Raw genomic sequence first — 20,027 nt, forward strand, 5'->3', positions numbered from 1 at the left:
GGTTACTTGCAAATTTTAAATTCTTTCTGGAACTGACTCGGAATTTTCTGTCAATACTAGAGACTGACTAGGTAAGTACTAAAATCCTCTGGATACTCATTCCTCACAAGTACCTGTTTTTGTATAAAAAATATGTTTTATGTATAATTGAATTTCAAACGTGTAAACATTAATTTTTGGTGTATAAAAAACATGTATACAATAAGAAACATGACCACCAGCGATTAAAACGTTGAATTTTTAAAAAGTTAGAATTTTAAAACTTTGAAAATAAATTAGAATTTTATTTCACCCTAAGAAATGCGATTTAAAACCAACAATCAGAGCATCTAAAAAAAAGGCAACATTAAAGAGAAACAGCCCCCCCCCAAAACCCCCCCGAAGAACATTGTCTGTCAAAATGTGCTGGAGCAAATTAAAGATTATCTCATACAATGTTATTTGTATTGAACTATGTAGCACAATATTACTTTTGGAGTATTTATTAGTATTTATTGATTTATCTCATTCATGGTCCGTTCTATACTTAAAATACAATGAACACTATTTTCATACTTGCTGTGCGTTATTGGTTTTTCTCTAAAAAAAAAAAAAAAATGTGCTATCCAGAGTGGAATTTCCACAGATCCTGATAGTTAGTATTATTATTGCCATTGTTATTAGTATTATTATTATTGCTATTAGTGTCATTATAATTGTTATTGTTGTTTAATTGATTAATTAATTGAAAAGTTATATTTAAATATTACGGTAAAATGCAGAATAGTTAGCAGTCAATACTCAATAAGTCGCTAAAAAATGACAACCGCAGTAGAATTTAATTATCTACCGATCTGTATACTTTTACCATGCTGAAACTGAAACTGTTTATAAGTTTTTTTGTTTTTTTTTTCTGCAATTTTTAAAGCGGTTTTTATGATAATATTATTATTTTAGTTAAGATAACGTTTTAATGTCTATAAAATAATAGGATGTAAATATCTTCCAAAATGTTCCAATCATGGAGGTTTGCTAAACCTCTTAAAGCAATAATTGATTTTATTCTATTAAATGATGTTCAATTTGGGGTTTGTATTACTGTACACATAGATTCGAAAAAGTTGTAAAAAACAAACAAATATATAACAAATAAATGTTATCAAAGGCAAGATAAGTTACTTTTCTACCTAAATGGATATATTTTTCGTGTTTTTATTCAATGTAACATGTTTATTCAGCTCGAAAAGCATACAATGTTTACCGATGTATTGGAAAATTCAAAATGGTGCCCGACACTCTCTTTAACACGGTAAGTTCAGGAAAAGATGTTATAAATAATAAACTAGACAAAATACTGTTAGAAATTTGCTCATTATATGTTACCGTGACATAAGTTGACATATATTCGGTGTTTTTTAAATAGTATTTTATCTAGTTTATTATTTATAACATCTTTTCCCAAACTTACTATGTTAAAGAGAGTGTCGGGCGCCATTTTGAATTTTCCAATACATCGGTAAACACTGCATGTTTTTCGAGCTGAATAAACATGTTACATTGAATAAAAACAAAAAAATATATCCAGTTTGGTAGAAAAGTAACTTATCTTACCTTTAATAATATTTATTTGTTATATATTTGTTTTTTGACAACTTTTTCGAATCTATGTGTACAGTAATACAAACCCTAAATTTGTTTAAAAATGATGGTCATTAAGTAATTCATTCTTTTTCTTGTTTTTTAAAACTATCATTAAAACGGCTGGAAGAAACCGAAATGCATACTGATGGATTCAATTCTTTAATTGAATTACTTTAAAAATAGGAATGTTATCATTTTGTTTTCGATATTGCATTTTTTTTATATCAATAAACATTTGATAAATAAATAAAATAAGTGATGTACAGACGAGAAACACACACTTGATTGTGTAAACGAAACGAAGCAAAACTTTCATAACTTATACTAGGTTTTCTGGGGTTTAATCACTTTCTTCTTTCTTTCTTTCTTTTTTTTTTTTTTTTTTTGATTTGTGAATTCCGTTTCGTCAGTTCCATTCCAAGTTTTAATGTAATGTTGTCGCGTATAGATTTCATCCGCCTTTTTGTTTTGCTAACACGTGGCTTTAGTGCTTCTCCTTCTCATTTGTGGTTCTGAGGATGATGCTGGTGATGATGTAACTGAAAAAAATGAATCCCATCCTCTTCCCTAGAACCACAACAGCAACAACAACAACAGCTGGTTCTGCCCAACAGCAACCACAACAACAACAAATACTATTATTATAACTACTGCTACAAAAAAACAAAAAAAAAAAAAAACTCTATACCGGACAGGACACGCATTAATATTATGCCATTGCCCTGTGATGACCATTACGGTCCAAAAATAAGCGACGGATTTAAAACATTTTTTCTCACTTCTTTTTAAAAACTGTCATCAACTGTTGTATTTTGTTAAGTTCCGTTTTGCAAGCTGTATTCGGTTATCATTTACCAACGACGCCTGATTAAAATATTAAAAAAAAAAGAAAGAAAAAAGATGATCTGAAAATAAGAGAGGTAAGTAAAAACATAAAAATAACGAATTTTCGTAACTTAAAAGTTAAGTAGCTTAATTATAATAACAGTGTGTAAGTTACGTAGAAGCAGGAAACACAGGCACACAACGTGATAACATCATGTTAATAATATTCCCTTTTTGTGATCCCGCCTCCTGAGCCAAAGAAACATTATGTCTCTATCCGAGAGCGCCACTATTTAAGAAAATAATAAGCAAAACTTATGTTAAACAGATTCAATTTTGATATCAGTTAATATCCCCTCACCCAGCACCCAAATAATCTTTATTGTTATCTCTCTTCCTCTAAGAGATTATTATTATTATTATTATTATTGTTGTTGTTATTTATTGTCTCCCCACGAGGGCAGAGTTAGACACAAGGTCGGTTTTTAATATGGGGAAAATCCAGCTCCCAAAAAGGCTCACTTTGGATTGGAACAAAAATAAAAAAAATTGTCTCAGTCATTAAGGATTTCTCCTCCACTGCCCAAAGGCAGAAAAGGCGAAATACAGCATCAGAATAGATAGTACACGATGATTTTTGGCTCAAACACCAAGAAATATATTATTATTATTATTATTATTATTATGTCATAGTCGGACGGACGACCGTATGAATTAAAATGTGGTTACTTACAGAAAAGAAACCAAAATTTCATGTTTTCTTTTATGGGAAACTCGTGGATCCTTTTGATGCAAGCACAGAATTTAATTAAAAAAAAGAATAAAGAAAAATATTCGCGTGTACGGACTGTACGTACTGGTCACGCAACGAAAATGGTACATTACAAAAAAAAAAGAAAATCGAATTTTATGACGAAGCGACACATTTTGTTTTGATCCGCCATGTTTAATAGGTGGAAACAACTTCATTCGAACTACCGAGAACAAAACCAGCTTTGTAATTGCTATAATTTACTATTAAAATCGCCAAAAATTATATATATATATATATATATATATATATATATATATATAAACTACTTAATCAATTTACTTGATTTGGGGACCGTAACATTTCCTTCAATGTACACCATAAATATTTTTTCTATATATATATATATTTAATTAGATTGAATTCTGAATAAAAACGTCCCTTTCAAACTTTAATTCAAGTTGAAAATTACTCTCTGATCCGCATTTTAAAGGCTTGCAACTCACTTTCGAATATCGCAAAGTTACAAAGTATATCCATTGGCACCATTGCCATGTTAATTAATTAAAAATGACCGGAACAACAATGTTTACTTGGTGATCATGCAGCATTTTCAGTTTTATATGCTGATTAGAAAGAAGATTCTAGCTTAAAGTTCAAAGGTTGAAGTCAAGTATTACGATTCAATTGTGCTCCCCCAAAACAAAACAAAAAAATTGCATCTTTTTAAAATGCATCTCTGTTTTATAAAAGAACTCATATATTTAATGAATGACGACAGTGTACTATGGCGACAATGATTAAGAGGACTAACTTGCAAATAAATTAATATAATATAATAATTTATTCATAAAAAATTTTGGTTCTTATTTAGAATTCAACCTGATTAAAACCAAAACAAAACTACAAAAAAATCTTCATGAACGTCACGGAACAGAACTATGTTCACATAAATTGATCAAGTTTATATATGTATATAATGGAAATCATTTTGGTGTTTATACATCTATCTTACCACATTATTTTTTTAAAATAGTATTTGCAAATAAAATTCAAGTTTTACGCTTTTTGTAGTTAGGTGAAAGTACAGAATAAGTTACAAAACACACTCCTCCCCCTCTCCCCATGTTGAAACTATGTTTCTAAATAAGGTTATTTCAGCTCGGTAAACCTACAAGTACATTTTAAACGATTTAAAGTGATTAATGTGAAATCAGTATCATTACAAGGCTGATCTCGCGAATTTGAATTATTGTGAACTTCTGTCTTTTTTTTTTTTTTTTGTTTTAAGATAGTAAACGCAAGATGATCCTCTTTTTTTTTGTTTGTTTACTCCTAAAAGTTGATGTTCTTAGTTAAAAATAAAACTACTTGATCAATTTACGCGATGTTTTTTCTATTTATAGCAATTTCAATTTGTATTTTTTTTTTTTAATTTGGTTGAATTCTGAATAAGAACTGGCATGGGTTTTTTTTTCTACTATAAAGAACAAACCGAAAAAGTGGTCAAAAACAAATATATAACAAATAATTGTTACTAAAGGCGAAGTTACTCTTCTACCTACTCGGATAATTTTTTTTTTTTTTTTTTACGTTTTAACTTATTTTAAAGTGTTTATTTAATTCAAAACACGGTGATATTTCTTGGGTGGATTTCTATAAGTTTTTTTTTTTTTCGAGCCATTATTAAGACCTCAAAAGGTGACAACCTCATGTCTGCCATTTTGTTTGTAGTTCTAACTTAGCAATTCATCACTACTTGTGTTTCTAATTAGAGATAAATGCTTTAAAATAAGTTATACGCAAAAAAAACTTATCCAAGTAGGTAGAAGAGTAACTTCCCTGGCCTTTGGTAACATTTATTTGTTATATACTTGTTTCAGAATCATTAAATGTTTCTGGGCCAATTTTTCGGTTTGTTGTCTATAGTAAAAAAAAAAAAAAAAATCCCCGTAATTTAATACGTTAGCTAAATGGTTGCTAACGTATTAGCAATGAATTATTACACAATGCTAATTTATTTTCATTTTTTTTTTTTAATTACTACCAACTAAATGTCACAAATCTAAGTTTAATTTAAAATAAATAAATAAATTAGTATTATGAAATAATTAATTTTGTTTCTAAAGTAATTTACTATAATTTACCATATTATTCTTAACTACCCGGCTACTTTCATTTTATTGTTTTGGTTGCTTTTTATCCATTTTCTGTTTTTCGTATAAACAATGGCGATTTATTTTTTTTATAGAATTTTGAAAGTTTAAATTATTACGGTCATAAAATTATTAATTGAATCAAATTATTATAAAACTAATTTTAAGGTATTTTTTTTTAATCCCTACTAATAAAATTATTGGATTTAGGTTCTAAAACTTTCTTTCATGCGAATTTCCTAACAAGTTTAAAAACGGGTGTAAATGACTTTCTAATCGACAGATTAAATGCGTTCAAATTCTTTCAAAGTTTAAATAATCAAAAAGTAATCCGGCGTAAGTCCGTAATTGAACCTAATTAAAATAAAAAAATAAATAAAATGAAATAATCTTATGTACGTGAAAATATCATATTCCGAAAACCACGTAAATTGATCAAGTAGCTTTTTTTTTTAATTAAGAAAATCAAATTTTATGACGAAACGAGACGTTGTTTTGATTCGCCATGTTTAATAAAGTGATACAACTCAGTTTGAACTACTGAGATTTTAGAATTGATATTTTAATGGATACGATTTAGTAAACGCTAAAATTCGTAAATTATTTTCTTAGTTAAAAAAAAACAAACTAGTTGATCAATTTACGTCATTTTTGGAATATGACATTATTTTGAAAATAATATTTTCGTATCGTGACAGGCATGTATACCGTAAAGATTTTTTTTTTTTTTTTTGTATTAAAAAAAAAAACAATTTTTTAAGGTTATATTCTGGATAAGAACCAGTAATCCAATCCATTCTTTAGTACATATCTACAGAATTTAAATCTAACCCCCCCCCCCCAACTATTTTACTATAATAATGACTGACTTGTTTACGAAGAAAACAAAATGCATTCTGGTAGAGGTAATTTCATAATTTTAAAAAATAGTTTTGGTATGCTTTTGGAGTTTTTATTTCAACAAATAACCGATTAAATTTAACAAAACAACATCACTTTTTATGCTCGTCTCGTCACTAATTATAAAATCAGATTTATAGCAACTATTTGGTTGCTTTGAATTTAAAAAATCAAAATAAAAACCGGTGTTTATACCTCTGCTCCGAATAATATTTATCGATAAAAAAATATTTGATGCGTATACACTTTTGTTACCGCGCTATTTTCTTTTCTTTTTTCTTTTTTTTTTACATAGCCTTTTCAAATTAAATTCAAGTTTTACGATATCTTTTATATTAAATTTTTAAGTGAAAGTAGAGAGTAGTTAGAAAACACTCTCCCCCAATGTTAAGAATGGCTTTCTACATAACGTTATTATTTCAGCCAGCACGGCAACAAAAGTGCATTAGTACCAATTATTTTGGCCTTTTATTTTATTTTTCAAAATAGAATTAACGTTGAAGTGTAGTATCTGTTTCTTTTCTTTACTCGGACAATGAAGGAGAAATCTTTCTAGACTGCGACAATTTTTATTTTTGTTTCAATCCTGAATGCCCCCCCCCCAACACACATTAAAACCGACATTGTGTCTAACCACGCCTACTATACCTCGGTAGCCGTGGTGTGGCCTAACTCTGTCCTCGTGGGGAGACATGTAATTAAGAACAAGCGTCAGACGAATAAAAGCAAATCGCTACCCACTCACAGGCAATCACTTCCGGGCGTCTAAATCTACGACGTAAACATTGTATCAGGATTTTTTTTTCTTTTCCTTATTTATTGTGAAATTCTAAAATGATTTTGAAGCCTTTAAAGTGTCACTTAATTCAAAAGTTATTCCCGTCCACTAAAAGTACTATTTTCTAATTTTGTGTCTCTAAACTAAAGAAACACAGTTTGATGATTAAAATTAAGTTCGGGACTTTTTTGTTGACAATCTGATTTATATGAATACCCCGGAAAAGTCACTTATGGTTAACGTTGTGTTCTGTTATTCTGAAGAAGAAGAAAAAAAAAAACAGCCGAGTTCGTTTGCATATTTTAAAACTTGTAAACATTAACCGCAAACGACTTTTCCAGGGCATTCATCATATCAGATCAGCTGACGAAGAATGTAAACAAAGACGGACGGAACTTGATTTTAACCTAGTTTTCCTTGAGAGCGCCTCTATTCTAAAAAAGAGAACTAATCAATATAGAGAATATAGCATCACTCAGTGCATTCGTTGTGTTAATCTAACGATAAAAAGGAAGAAATCGGAGACTTGTCTTTCTCTAAAGGCCGACATAATTGTTTCATGTGTTGTGTACAATGTAGTATGTGTGGAATGTGTTAGGGTTAGGGAATTAAGATAATTACTTTTACTCTCATGCGACAAATGTCGAGTTATTTTTTTATTTATCTTATTTTTAACTAGCAGTGATGTCTAGCATTGCCCCGGAGGTTATGGATATAGCAAAATAGAAGAGTCCAAAAAAGTTTGTAAACTCTTTCTTTCAAAATTGTTTTTCCTTTTTCTTTCCTTTGCCTTCTTTTTCTCCTGTTTCTTTCTCTCTCTCTCTCTCTCTCTCTCTCTCTCTCTCTCTCTCTCGCAACTGATTCAATATAATAAAAAGAAAGTGATCGTGATCGTTTAACCTAGTTTCAAAGTTTTTAAACATTAAGAATGCTTCCCCCTCACCACAATAAATTAGTTCCTTGTCGGTCACCCCGAGTGAATGAATATTACAGTATTTTTTTTAACATAACTAGGTTGGCGGTTTCACTGTATCTTGTGTTGTTTCTGACCTTTACCCGAACACATACATAAATATATAATAGATTTAGTATATCTTGAACCATACCACGTATTGCTTTAATGTAAACTCTTGTATGCGGATTTTTAATTTTTTTTTAATATTATTTGGATTCTTCAGACTATCGTTTTGGTCAATATAACCTCTGACCCTTTTTAATGTGTATCTTTTCGAACTCAAGACTCTGCACAGAATTTCGAACAGAACCCTTTATTTAACCCATAGAGGAAGCATGCGCTCGTTCCATCAGCCACGACTGGGTAGAAGTCTTAAGTAATTCCCAATTGTATTTTTGAGTGTCACCCGCAATGAGAATCGAACCTTCAACCTCCAGAAGAGTATAACTTTACAATTTCAATAAATACTTGTTTATGCTGATTCTTTAAGCAATATTGGTATCGTACCTGAGTATGTTAATTTTCATTGTTACCTACCTTCTACCTCTTTATAAATGATGTTTTTCAACAAATAGAACCTTGGAGGTACTAAAATTCAATTACACTCTTCTGTGCAGATTGCTAAGTTCAGCAGAAAGATTCCTTAGTTTGACACAATATACACTAAAAAGATTGGAGGTTACCTCGACCGAAACATTGTGAAAGTAATATTTAAGATGAGAAATAATACGAATAATCAATCTTCATCTCAAAAGTAGTTGTTTTTGTTGTCTGAAAAATTTTTTGTTCAGTAAGAAAAATGTTTTCCCCAATTTTTCTCCTTTGAAACATGAATTGGAATATATACAGAGAAGATGCTGCCAGGTCTGCTGCAAAGAATATAGGCCCCTTATACATCTCATACCTGCCACCTATCATGCCTATCTATCTACATATCTATATTTATATAAAGTAACATTGTCTGTGTGTGCAGAACGGTCTCTACTAAACCACTCCATCAAATTTTGGTCTACAGACTTGAAACATGTAGGGGATTCGGACCTGTGAAACAAATTAAATTTGGATTTTAACTGCTAAAAATAGCTGTAAAGGGGTCAACATTGAAAAATTGGAACTTAGCAGACATAAGTCAACTTAAATTGCTCCTTTACACACATGCAACTATACATTAAACTGTTAATTTATGAAGTTTTGGTATCCATCTCTCCTTAGTTTGTATGGTAGAGAACACTGCTAGAGAGCTAAATGTTTCGGTTTTGATGGCATCCAAGTTGCATTTTTATTTTATTTTTAACTTTTGAAATCATTATATTTTAGGTACAATATAATAATCAGTAGAGAATTGACTCTATAATAATAAATGTGAAATCTGCATAAATTGAAATATATTTAAGTATATTTTATAGCCAGGCAATGGCAGGTGGCATGCTAGTATATATATATATATATATATATATATATATATATATATATATATATATATATATTCACCATTTGCCCATACATGAAGTATTATTTCCACATCTGGGCTTGTGCACCAACCACTAGTAAAGAAATAATTTTTTTTGTTTTTGCAAATCAAAAATTAAAGATAACACTAAAGATAAAGACTTCTTTTAATTATCTTATTTTTCATTTTTTATACAATGATAGAACTTCCAGCAAGTTCAGATTCTTCTAAAAGTCTGATTGGAAAGCTCCTAACACTGGCACACAATAGTTAAATACATTTTACCATGAACATGAAATTTGTCAATAATAATTTTTAAAAACTATTAACATTAATTGTAAATAAGTTATGTTTATTGTTGAAACTTCATTTATTATGTAAAATTGTCTTTAATTTTGGAGTTGCAAAAAAAAAAAGTTGGGTGTTTGGTTTGATCTTGTTTTTTTTTTTGTTTGATATGTCATTTCATATAATTTTTCAGTGTTAGCATAGAGTGGGATGGGCAAATTTGATGCTTGTGTGATGCCAGTATGCTCTCACAAGTAGACCATTAGTCGAGTCTTTATCTATGGGGTTCTTGCCTTGGGAAAGCCCACCGGAGATAAGTGCAAGATCCCTTTCCTCTACATCTATACGACTTATGTTAGAGTAGCTGCTCTTAGCACTATTTAAGAGTTAAGGATCCTGTACTGTCAGTTGGAAATAGCAGCCAAACAAACTGTCAAACAGGCAAGAGCGGCCTCGTCTAATTATGTAAAAATAAGTGGCAAGCAAGTATCCCAATTTGTTCAGCTTGAGAGAAAGAGAGACCGTGGGACAGCATTCATTGTCCTAGCTGGGAAACAAGGGCAAGGGAATCCCTTTGATGTTACCTCTGTACAAATTGACAATGAAGTATAAAAGCTAGTGATAGACAGAACTTACCTACTCCTTAAGCAATTTTAGGTTTGCTAAGCAGATAATTTATTCAAGTCTCCAGCTCTAAGAAGGTTAAGTGTTTAGGTTTATGGAGGCGTCCCTCTCCCAGTGACTTGATGCCAATGTCTCTGTAGTCTTGGGACAGGTTTTATGTAAGAGTTTTCTTTCTCCTAGATATATGATCTGACAAAGTTTATGGGTCCATCTTATCAAAAGGGCTAATCCTGTGCTTGGATTCTATGCCACGTATTTCTATGCTTCAGCATTGAGTATTGTCTTTGAATTTTTGTGAATTATCCCAAAGAATTGGAATTAAATAATTAAAAAAAATGTAAAAAAAAGAAGGGAAATTTTGAGTACAACCTTTATAAAATACTAAGGAATGTTAAAGAATTTAATACGATGCTGGATTAGAAATTCAAAGCAATATGTAGTGTAAAATAAGGAGTATTGAAAAGTACCACATCACAATTTATGTCTCAAAGTTAGTCATCCTGATACTAAATTCATTTTCTATGACTCAATACAGTGACTAGAAGAGATGGAGTAGCCATCTCGTGTTTACACATAAAAAAACTAAGTATATACTCGGTGTAAGTTTTACTTTGTACTTCTAAAGAATACAAAGAGTCAGTCCTCTTCCATAGGCTGCAAGTAGGAAGAAAATTTAAGGAAAAATACGGGGTGATTTCTTTTCTATTTAAGCTTGCTTAAATACTTTATGGACAAAGTATATCTGGATAGTGAAGCTATTAAGATTGTCAAGAAGTTTTTTTTATCTTGGTGATTGGAGTACAGGGTAGAGCACAAAGTGTGATTATATACAAAAGTGAAATAAAGGTCGAACAAAGGTTGAGAATATGTTTACAACAGATTCATTTTATTGGATTATTTAGACTACTGTTCTCATTTTGAGTGTTATTTTCACTTTTTGGTTGATGTAATCTCCGACATTCTTCAGGTGTATCTTGCTGAACTCGGGATGGGGGAATTTTCTGTTGAACTCAGTGTGTGTGTGTGTGGGGGGGGCTTTCTGTCGAACTGGGAGTGGGAGGGGGGACCTTTCTGTCAAACTGTGGGAGGAACCTTTTTGTCAAACACGAAATCTGCAAAAAATTTTGAATGGAACCTTTTATTTACTCCACAGAGATAACATGCTCTCGTTCTGTCAGCTATGACTGGGTAAAAGTCCTAAGCAATTCGCAATTGTATTTTAAGTGTTGCCTGCATTCAAAATTGAAATTTCAACCTCCAGTATAGTGTAACTTAATAACTGAATTTTATCAAATAATCTCTACTACACAAGTCTTTGCGAGATGAGAACAGTAATCTGGAGAATCCAAATATGAATAATCAATCCTCATCTCAAAAATTTAGAAAAATAATACAATGAATGTTTTTAAAGACAGGCTTATATTTTGAGACGTCAGAAGAAGATTAAATCTGGATCATCTAGAGAGATGCGTGCAGGGCAAGAGACTTTCATAAAATGTTTGTGTCAAAAGAATAGATGGGAGTTTTTGAATTAGTAGATGTAGAACGTTTATTTTATTTTCATGGCACGTGCTCGTCTGAGCTCGAATTTATTGCCTCTCCCCTTACCAAACTTTTACAAAAAACACTTGCCTAGTTATAACAACCATCAACAGTTTTTCCCACACTCTATCTGTGCTTAAATCTAAACGCAAATACCCTGGAGATATCTTCTTTCGTAGAAGTGCTCACCTGTGGAACTCTGTTCTGCTGGCCTGCTTTCAAACTGACTACAATATGATTGTCTTCAAGTCCAATGCAAACAAGTTCTTGTTGAGCCCCCCCCCCCCCCCAAATAATCCATTTCTACCCCATTTCCATCGCTAATTATTAATATGCTATTGTCTCGGTGACTAACGTACACTCATTAACTCTTATCATCGAGTGGCTTTTGAGCCTTTATAAGTAGTGATTCCCATGTAAAAAAAAAAAAAAAGCAGCTAACCTAGCAAGTTCAGTTCACAAGGAAAAGCCAAATAAAACATGGGAGGAAGTGACAAAAATTAAAAGAAAGAAATATAAAGACCTGGCCAGAGATAGGTTCCCTATGGAAATAGTTTTTAAAGCTCATTACCCGCCAATCATACTTAATAACCTGATGCACCCAGTTAATCTTTTGCACTTAACTTTTTAAAGAAATGTTTCCACCAAACAACATTTAATGACAGCAACAAAATAAATGTACATGATGGTATTAGGGGAGTGCAAAAATAATGTCATTTTTTGACGTTCAACTTCCAAAGATCATATAACTCCTTTTATAATAAACTTTATTAATCGGATAAGAACCATTAGACTCGACACATTTTTGCCAACGAGAACAAGTTTATTTATCCCATTAGCATAGAAATCCGGAGTTCTGGAAGTCATTGAAGATCGATTCGGCATCATCTTGGCTTTTGAAGCATTTCTTGTCGCTTTTTTCGCCGATATTTTCGAAACTCATCACCTCTTTTAACTTGTCTAGCCTTAATTTAAACCTATGTCAATTCCAGTTTGGCGATGGGTGCAACAGCTAACGCGTCACTTTTTTTTTTTTTTCTCATTTTCTTTTCCTCTTTTTTTTTTTTTTTTTTTTTTTTGCTCAACCAACACCTTTACACACACCTCCACTTTCTTTTCCGCCTTTGCATTACGGGTTTGAGCCTGCCTGCCTACTACAATTTTTTTTTTTTTTTTTTTTTCTCAATACACATCTACAAACACCCGGGCAAGGCCTGGAACCCAGGCTAGTCTATAATATAAATCTCACCTGTCTCTTTAAATGTATGTATGTATGTATGTATGTATGTATGTATGTCTGCCTAAAACTTTCGACAAAGGCCACGGATTTTCATGAAATTGGTATCGTTTTGAAAGGGCTTACGTATTAAGTTATCCGTTATGAGTTCTCATATTTTAGGAGTCAAAAGGCCGTTAAAAACTGAAGGCTCTAGTGTCAAATAAATCATACAATAATATATATTTTAATTGATTTCGATATTTTGCAGATGATAAATTTTTGAGAATTTTTTTTTCTTCTTTGCCAATTGATGATATTATTGTGAAATAACGTTATTTCTTTTTTTTTTTTTTAATTTTTACAAAACATAATATTGAATTTTCTATTTACGAATTCAAGTTAACTAAAAAAAGAAACATTTTGCTTATTATGAATATTGAAAAAATTTAACTCTTCTATTACATGTTGAAATTTTGTTCAGTCTATGCTCCTGTAAATTTGAGTTTTTTGTGTATTGATATTCGCATTAAAACCCCTTTTTTCTATTTATTTAAAAAGAAAATACAACTTTCTTATATATGGGTCGTGGAATTGTATTCATCTGCAAAATATCTAGGTAATTTGCATATTCTTTTAGACATTCATTTTAATTATTTCCTTATTAGTTTTTTTTTCTGTTTTTTAATGAGGGTGATCACCTTTAGTTAACTATTACGTGTAATTATATTCATGCAGATATTCTACATGATTTATACTTGCGTAATATATGCGTAAAAAGTTTAGAGTAAACACAAACAACTTTCTTTATATATTTATGTATACGTATATATATTTGTTTAAAAATTTTTGCCTACCAAACTCCTCTGTCAGTTTTTGATCTACAGACGTAGAAACTTAATATACAGGATATTCGAACCCATGCGAAATTTTATATTTGGGTTTTAGCCTGGGAAAATCGGTGCAAAAGTGTGAAAATTAAAAAAAATGGAATTTGCTAGGTAAAGGTCGAACGACGGCATTACAAATATGCATGCATAACATAATAGCTATTGGTTTACGTTTTAATTTTTAGCTTTTTTTTTTTTTTTTTTTTTTTTTTTTTTTTTTTTTTTAAATATTGGGTCCAAGATAATATAATAATAAATACGAAGTCTGCATTAATCAAAATATCATATTTAAGCATATTTTACGACCAGGCAATACCGGACGGCTTGCTAGTTCTAATATATTTTGTTTAGATTTCGTAAAATTAAATACAGGGAAGTGGCGAGGTGAACACATAACAATATTTTCTCATTTATTTTATGAAAGTTGCATTTTAAAATGTAAGTCAGTTTAAAAATGAATAAGCATAGACAATTTAACGAAAATTTGATCATGAGTTGATTTTTTGTTAAATTTATTAAACATGTGTATGTCTACACCTTCAAAATGCCGACTATATAAGGAACGTTGTTTTAAAGCCTTGATAATGTAACCACGATTTAGTCTTGCATTTTTATTATTTTCGTACACTAGAAGAAAATTTTTTTTTTATAAGTTATGAGTTTGTTTTATGATGATAACATAAACTCATACATCTTATTATATATAGGGGATGAGCAAATCTTTGGAAGCATCTAAGGATCCAGATTTAAGAATATTATAAACAAACACGATGAGTGACTGTCAACTTAACATTTATGCTGGGTACACAGTCAATGTTGTTAAACAAAATTAAGAACTTCGACCTCCCTTCAAGAAAACATTTTCACCACAAGAAGAAAGGTTTACTCTGTTTAAATGTCTGATTAGCTGTAATATTTCCTCTCATTTAGAGAGAGACAGACAGACGTAGTCTCCGGGTAATGTAATTTGATCATCCGGGTATATTTTTATCTTCAGCATAAATGGATTAGTCTCCTTTCTGAAACCTAAAATAATAGCAGCTGGTCAGAAAAGTCAGTTGACTTAGTGAACTAGGCGTAAAATGACCCCCTCCCCCTCCACTTCCTCTGATACTTGTGTGGTTAATGTCAACAAATAGTGAATGACTAATTGCCCCGTGGGGGACTTTTAGAGGATTTGTTCAGCTTGAGTGGAAATAATATGAACAGATAAGACTTTTTAGGGGCTTCTGATTCAGGGAATAAATTTATTGACCAAACACTGAGAATAACCCTTTAAGAAGGAAGCCGGGTTAGTTTCAACAAGAATTCACATTATTTAGTTTCGTATGGTGGGTTTAGTAGCGTATAAATTCATGTTTTGGATATTTCTACAAGATGTATGTTAAGTTTTTAAAACTCTCTCTCTCTCTCTCTCTCTCTCTCTCTCTCTCTCTCTCTCTCTCTCTCTCTCGATCTCTCGATCTCTCTCTCTCTCTCACATATGTGTACACTGTACATATCTCATAATGTCTAATATGGAAATCCAATATGACGACGTAAGACGTTTTCCCACTTGTGACTTCAATTATTTTTTTTACAACGAAATTTTACCAAAGTGCTGGCGACACTTAAAATACGATGTGGCTAATTTATGAATCAATTCATTGTCTCTCGAAAGAACTCAACTTACTAATTATTATTAATAAATATTTTTATATCCATAGATATGTTTAATTTTATTTTACTCTCGTCAGTATGAAATTATGTAACTGTATGTATGGTAAATGTTAACATTGACAAATTATTTTTAACAAAATGCAAATTCGATTGAAATACAAATTGGTTGAAGACATATTTTGATCATTTGTGGTCCTCAGTTACATATCCAAAGTTTGTAGCTGATTCCGTTATTGATGAGGGAGCAAAAGTGTCGATACATGTTGCATCGATATTTATGAATTGCGTTTCAGAAAGGAAACATCATCAAGTCATTTTCTGTCCCCTCTGTTGAGGGGAACTGATTCAAGAATTGACAGGAACTCAGCAATGTTTAGGGCCTGTTGGATAACATCGTTGAGAGCACTTTGTCCAGAGCAGTGGTTTCCAAGCTTTTTTATATGGTGGTATTGAGCTCTTTGAATTTTCATGGTACACTTATACAAAAAAAAAATGAATGTCTAAATAAATATTTAACAATGCTTAAAAATCTTTATTCTCATGGAAAATTCAAAATATCAAACAATTTAAACAAACGATTTATTATATATTGTTTTTCTTTCTTGATATTCAAGCTCCAATATCACATAAGTAATAATGTGTGAATTGGTTTTTATTAATACCAACAACTCCGGTTATAACGATGCAAAAGCTGTTTTCCAACTATGATAATTTATAACTTTCACCTATAACCTATTCACGACAGCAGGTAATCATTTCATAGCACACCAAGGTGCCTTAGCGGGCAGGTTGGGGCCAACTAATCTAGAGAATCTATCGGCGCTTCTTCTACATGATAGGATACTGAGTCCAGACATAACTGACCACAACGATGCCTAAAATGAAGAGTACGTTGTCAGATATAAGTGGTTTAATTGAGAACGGGAAATGTTGGCACTTTAATTAAGAGGCCCTATAATCCACTTATAGTTTTAAAAAATGTAGCATTATTGTCAAATGTCAGTGATTTTGTAATGGACCCCCCCCCCCGCAATACTATGATCATTAATGTAATTAAGCTTCTTCCAACATAAAAGAATCACCCTTTAATCAAATTAATAATTGACTAGTGTGATCTCTGGAAATTCCACAGGGGACTCATTCATCCCTATATATAATAAAAGAGGTGCAGTTTTTCCTCTCTGGACCAAAATACCATAGGTTTACAACAACAGATGACACATACAAATTTATTATGTTTACACTATTAGCCATTACCTTATTTAACTATAGAACAACATTTTATACACATTAATTCGTAATATTAAAACATTACATTTACTCCTAGGAGCAACATCATTATCAAATGTGATAACCTACAGAAGAAGTACTTTCAATTTCACCCTCTATTCTACAAGCCCTCTTATCACCACATGATTTTATATTTTTCCTGCTTTTCTGTGTCTACGCCATCATTAACTGGCTACTGATTACATACACTTCGCATACTCTTACCACTTTTCAACTGCACAAATAATATTTTCTCCCTCCGAAATCCGACCTAGCTGATTGGCTGAAAAATAGACATTCTCGAATTCCGCTATTCGTTCCTTTCACCATTAAATGAACAGTTCGTCACTTTAAAACATGCTGCTATTTTCTATATGCTATAAAAAAGCTTCTGCGCAAATACACAACAACAGGACATTTATAAATCCCGGTTAAAATAATTCTACATAAACAAACAATAAACAGACAATTATACTTCAGATAAAATAAGTCCCCATAAATAAACAATAAACAGAATTATATCGCTACTGGTTTTATTTTATCATAACTTTTAGGATATCATTTTTTAGACACCCTGATTACATTTTCTTTTCTTTTTTCGTTTTTTTTTTAAATTATAAATTGGGTTTGCTATCATCATAAGTTCAAGTTAAATGTACATGTTAGATCGTGTTTGTTCTTAGATTAGATATTGCTTCGCTAACATCCGGTAATGAGTCACAAAACCACAAAATGAAGCAATGGGTTCTTGAGGAAACGAACACGAAAAGGCACTGATTTATTTATTTGATACTTGGATTTTGAACCGGACGTTCAAAATCTGCATAAGTATTTGTATTCAAATTTTCTGTTTATTGATGAATACATTAGTTTTATATGTAATATATTGATGCTGGCATTTCTGTAGACGTTCAGCATAAATGGACACGTGCTGATATTATTATAGCTCTTTTGTTAAAACTGCAAAAGTATTTATCTAAGCTAGCAGGGACGCCTGTCGTAGCCCTGTCATAAAGTACGCTTAAGTATAATATTTTAATTCTTTGCAGATTTCATATATACTATATGTTCTATTGATTTTTAAAGTTGCGATTTCAAAAATAAAAAAATATGTCCATATGACTTGAGTGTGCCAGTTTGAACCGAAACCAAAACTTATGAAAAAAAAATATACATATATATAACTTGAGTTCCTTCAGCTATAATCGAAACGGAAACCAAACCTTATGATGAATTCTTGGTAAAATTATTTATTACAAGAAATGGAAGTCCATAACAATTAAACGACAGTCACTCGGATGTAACCATGGTGACACACAAAATAAATAGCATGCACGCTATCCTATTAATATAAAGATCATATATCTAATAATACTTAACACTAACAGCCTGTTTCAGGTTCAGTGCACAGTATAACAGAAGTCAAGTTGAGGTGTATTTCTTTGTTGTGTATAAAAAAATTAACTGGGCATATATTTCAAGAAATTTTCAGTAGATAAGATATTACTTGACTTCAGTACTGTTCATAACATGGTCTGTTGAGTCACCCATCGAGCTTGGATTAGGTTGTTCAAAATCAGGAAAAAGAAAGAAAATAAAGTAAAAAAAAATAGTTTCTTTTTGCTCGTTATGTTTTCCTCTCTACAGCAATGGGTTATTACATAAAATTGTCACCCTAGAAAAGTTGACATGATTCCATTTCTGTTTGATGAAAACTGGTTTTCTTATTTTGTTACAGACCATCTACTAATTGGCTAGTTATGTACAAATCCCAAGAGCGATAGGAGCCTTCTATCACAATGTTCAACAAGCGAGATTGGAGATGCGCCGCTGTACAACTCATGCTCTCTACCGATCCAAGTTATGACAACAGAACCATTGCCAGCACCCTCAAAATGCAAATCCAGACGGTTTAACACTTGAGAGCACAGCTCAACAAAGTTTCCAGCCACGGTTAGGTCTTTGGTGTGGTTTCAAGTGAGGGCCATATCATGCCACTTCACATTTTCAAAGTCGGCTTCAAAGTCAACACCAAAGTGTATCTGGATGTGCTGAAGAGTGTGGTGATCCTCTGGTACAATTAGGTGGCCGCTGGCAGACCTTGGGTGTGGCAGCAGAACTCAGCGCCGGCCTGCAAGTCCAAAGGAACCCAGGCTTGGCTTCAGCAGGAGTGCTATGACTTTGTAACCTTCTCTCACTGACTATCCTTCCCCCGACCTGAACCTGCTGGACTACATCATTTGGTCATACGTCGAGAACATCACCAACATGACCTCTCACAACAACAAAACCAGCCTGATCTTCACCATCTGCCGAGTATTTGCCAAGCTCCCGCTGGCACTTGTGGAAAAGGCATGTTCCCAGTTCCGGACCTGTATCAAGGTGGTGATTGAGGCTGAAGGTGGCTACATTGAATAGATGTCAGCTGTACTTCATAATCAAATTAACTGAATTGATTTTTTTCAATAAAAGTTTTTAAAATAAAGCTGTGATGTTATTTTCTTTAGGGCAACAAATTTATTGTTCCACCTTATACTACCATGGAGGTATGCTTGTTTATAATTATTGCAATCACTCTCCCCCACTTGATGCATGTTACCAATCTCTACTAATCTTTACTGGTACGGAAGTAATGATCTCTTTACCTTAACTGTTAAGAAGACTCCTTTAATGTTTCAGGTAGTTAATTTTTTTGTTTTGTTTTAATGAATAAGTGATAGCATAAAATATGCTAAATATACATCAGAAGAATTAACACTTGTTAGGAGAAATTTTTATAATCGCTCTTTCATAAAATAAAGCATTTTCCTTTATTCGCCTACATGCCTAACGCCAAACAGAATTTCTATGCGCATAGTTTCTTTCTAAGAACCTAGCAGCCATTGAACATGTTGCCACAAAATTGCTTCCCTGAGGAATACAGCAGGGTCATCTTCAAATCTAATGTCAATAAAAGCTTGTAATAAAATGTCCTCGTAGATTGTCAAACTTTATTCATTCCATTCATTATTTTCAATCGTCATTCAACTGATAATCGATCCGTTTCATTAACCCTTATCCTCGAGTGTTTTTCGCCTTGATAAGTAGTAACTCATTAATTAAAA

The 20,027-nt window shown here is 31.7% G+C and overlaps 1 protein-coding gene across 4 annotated transcripts in view; it reads left to right on the top strand.

Moving 5' to 3' along the window:
• The first annotated feature begins 2,031 nt into the window (after positions 1-2,031).
• The window catches only part of LOC145293856 (glycerol kinase 5-like), a 420,415-nt gene continuing 402,419 nt past the window's right edge, over positions 2,032-20,027 (top strand). The window contains exon 1 of one of the 4 annotated variants that reach the window (XM_080140555.1): positions 2,032-2,540. The gene's annotated coding sequence lies outside the window, so the exon portion shown is untranslated. Of the gene's footprint in view, positions 2,541-7,709; positions 7,771-20,027 lie in introns of those variants that run through there. The other 3 variants (XM_080140557.1, XM_080140563.1, XM_080140564.1) reach the window with 3 other exon arrangements.

The sequence above is a fragment of the Euprymna scolopes genome, chromosome 15, assembly GCF_053919585.1.
Source record: "Euprymna scolopes isolate OS-2025 chromosome 15, ASM5391958v1, whole genome shotgun sequence".
In the NCBI taxonomy this organism is placed as follows: Eukaryota; Metazoa; Mollusca; class Cephalopoda; order Sepiida; family Sepiolidae; genus Euprymna; species Euprymna scolopes.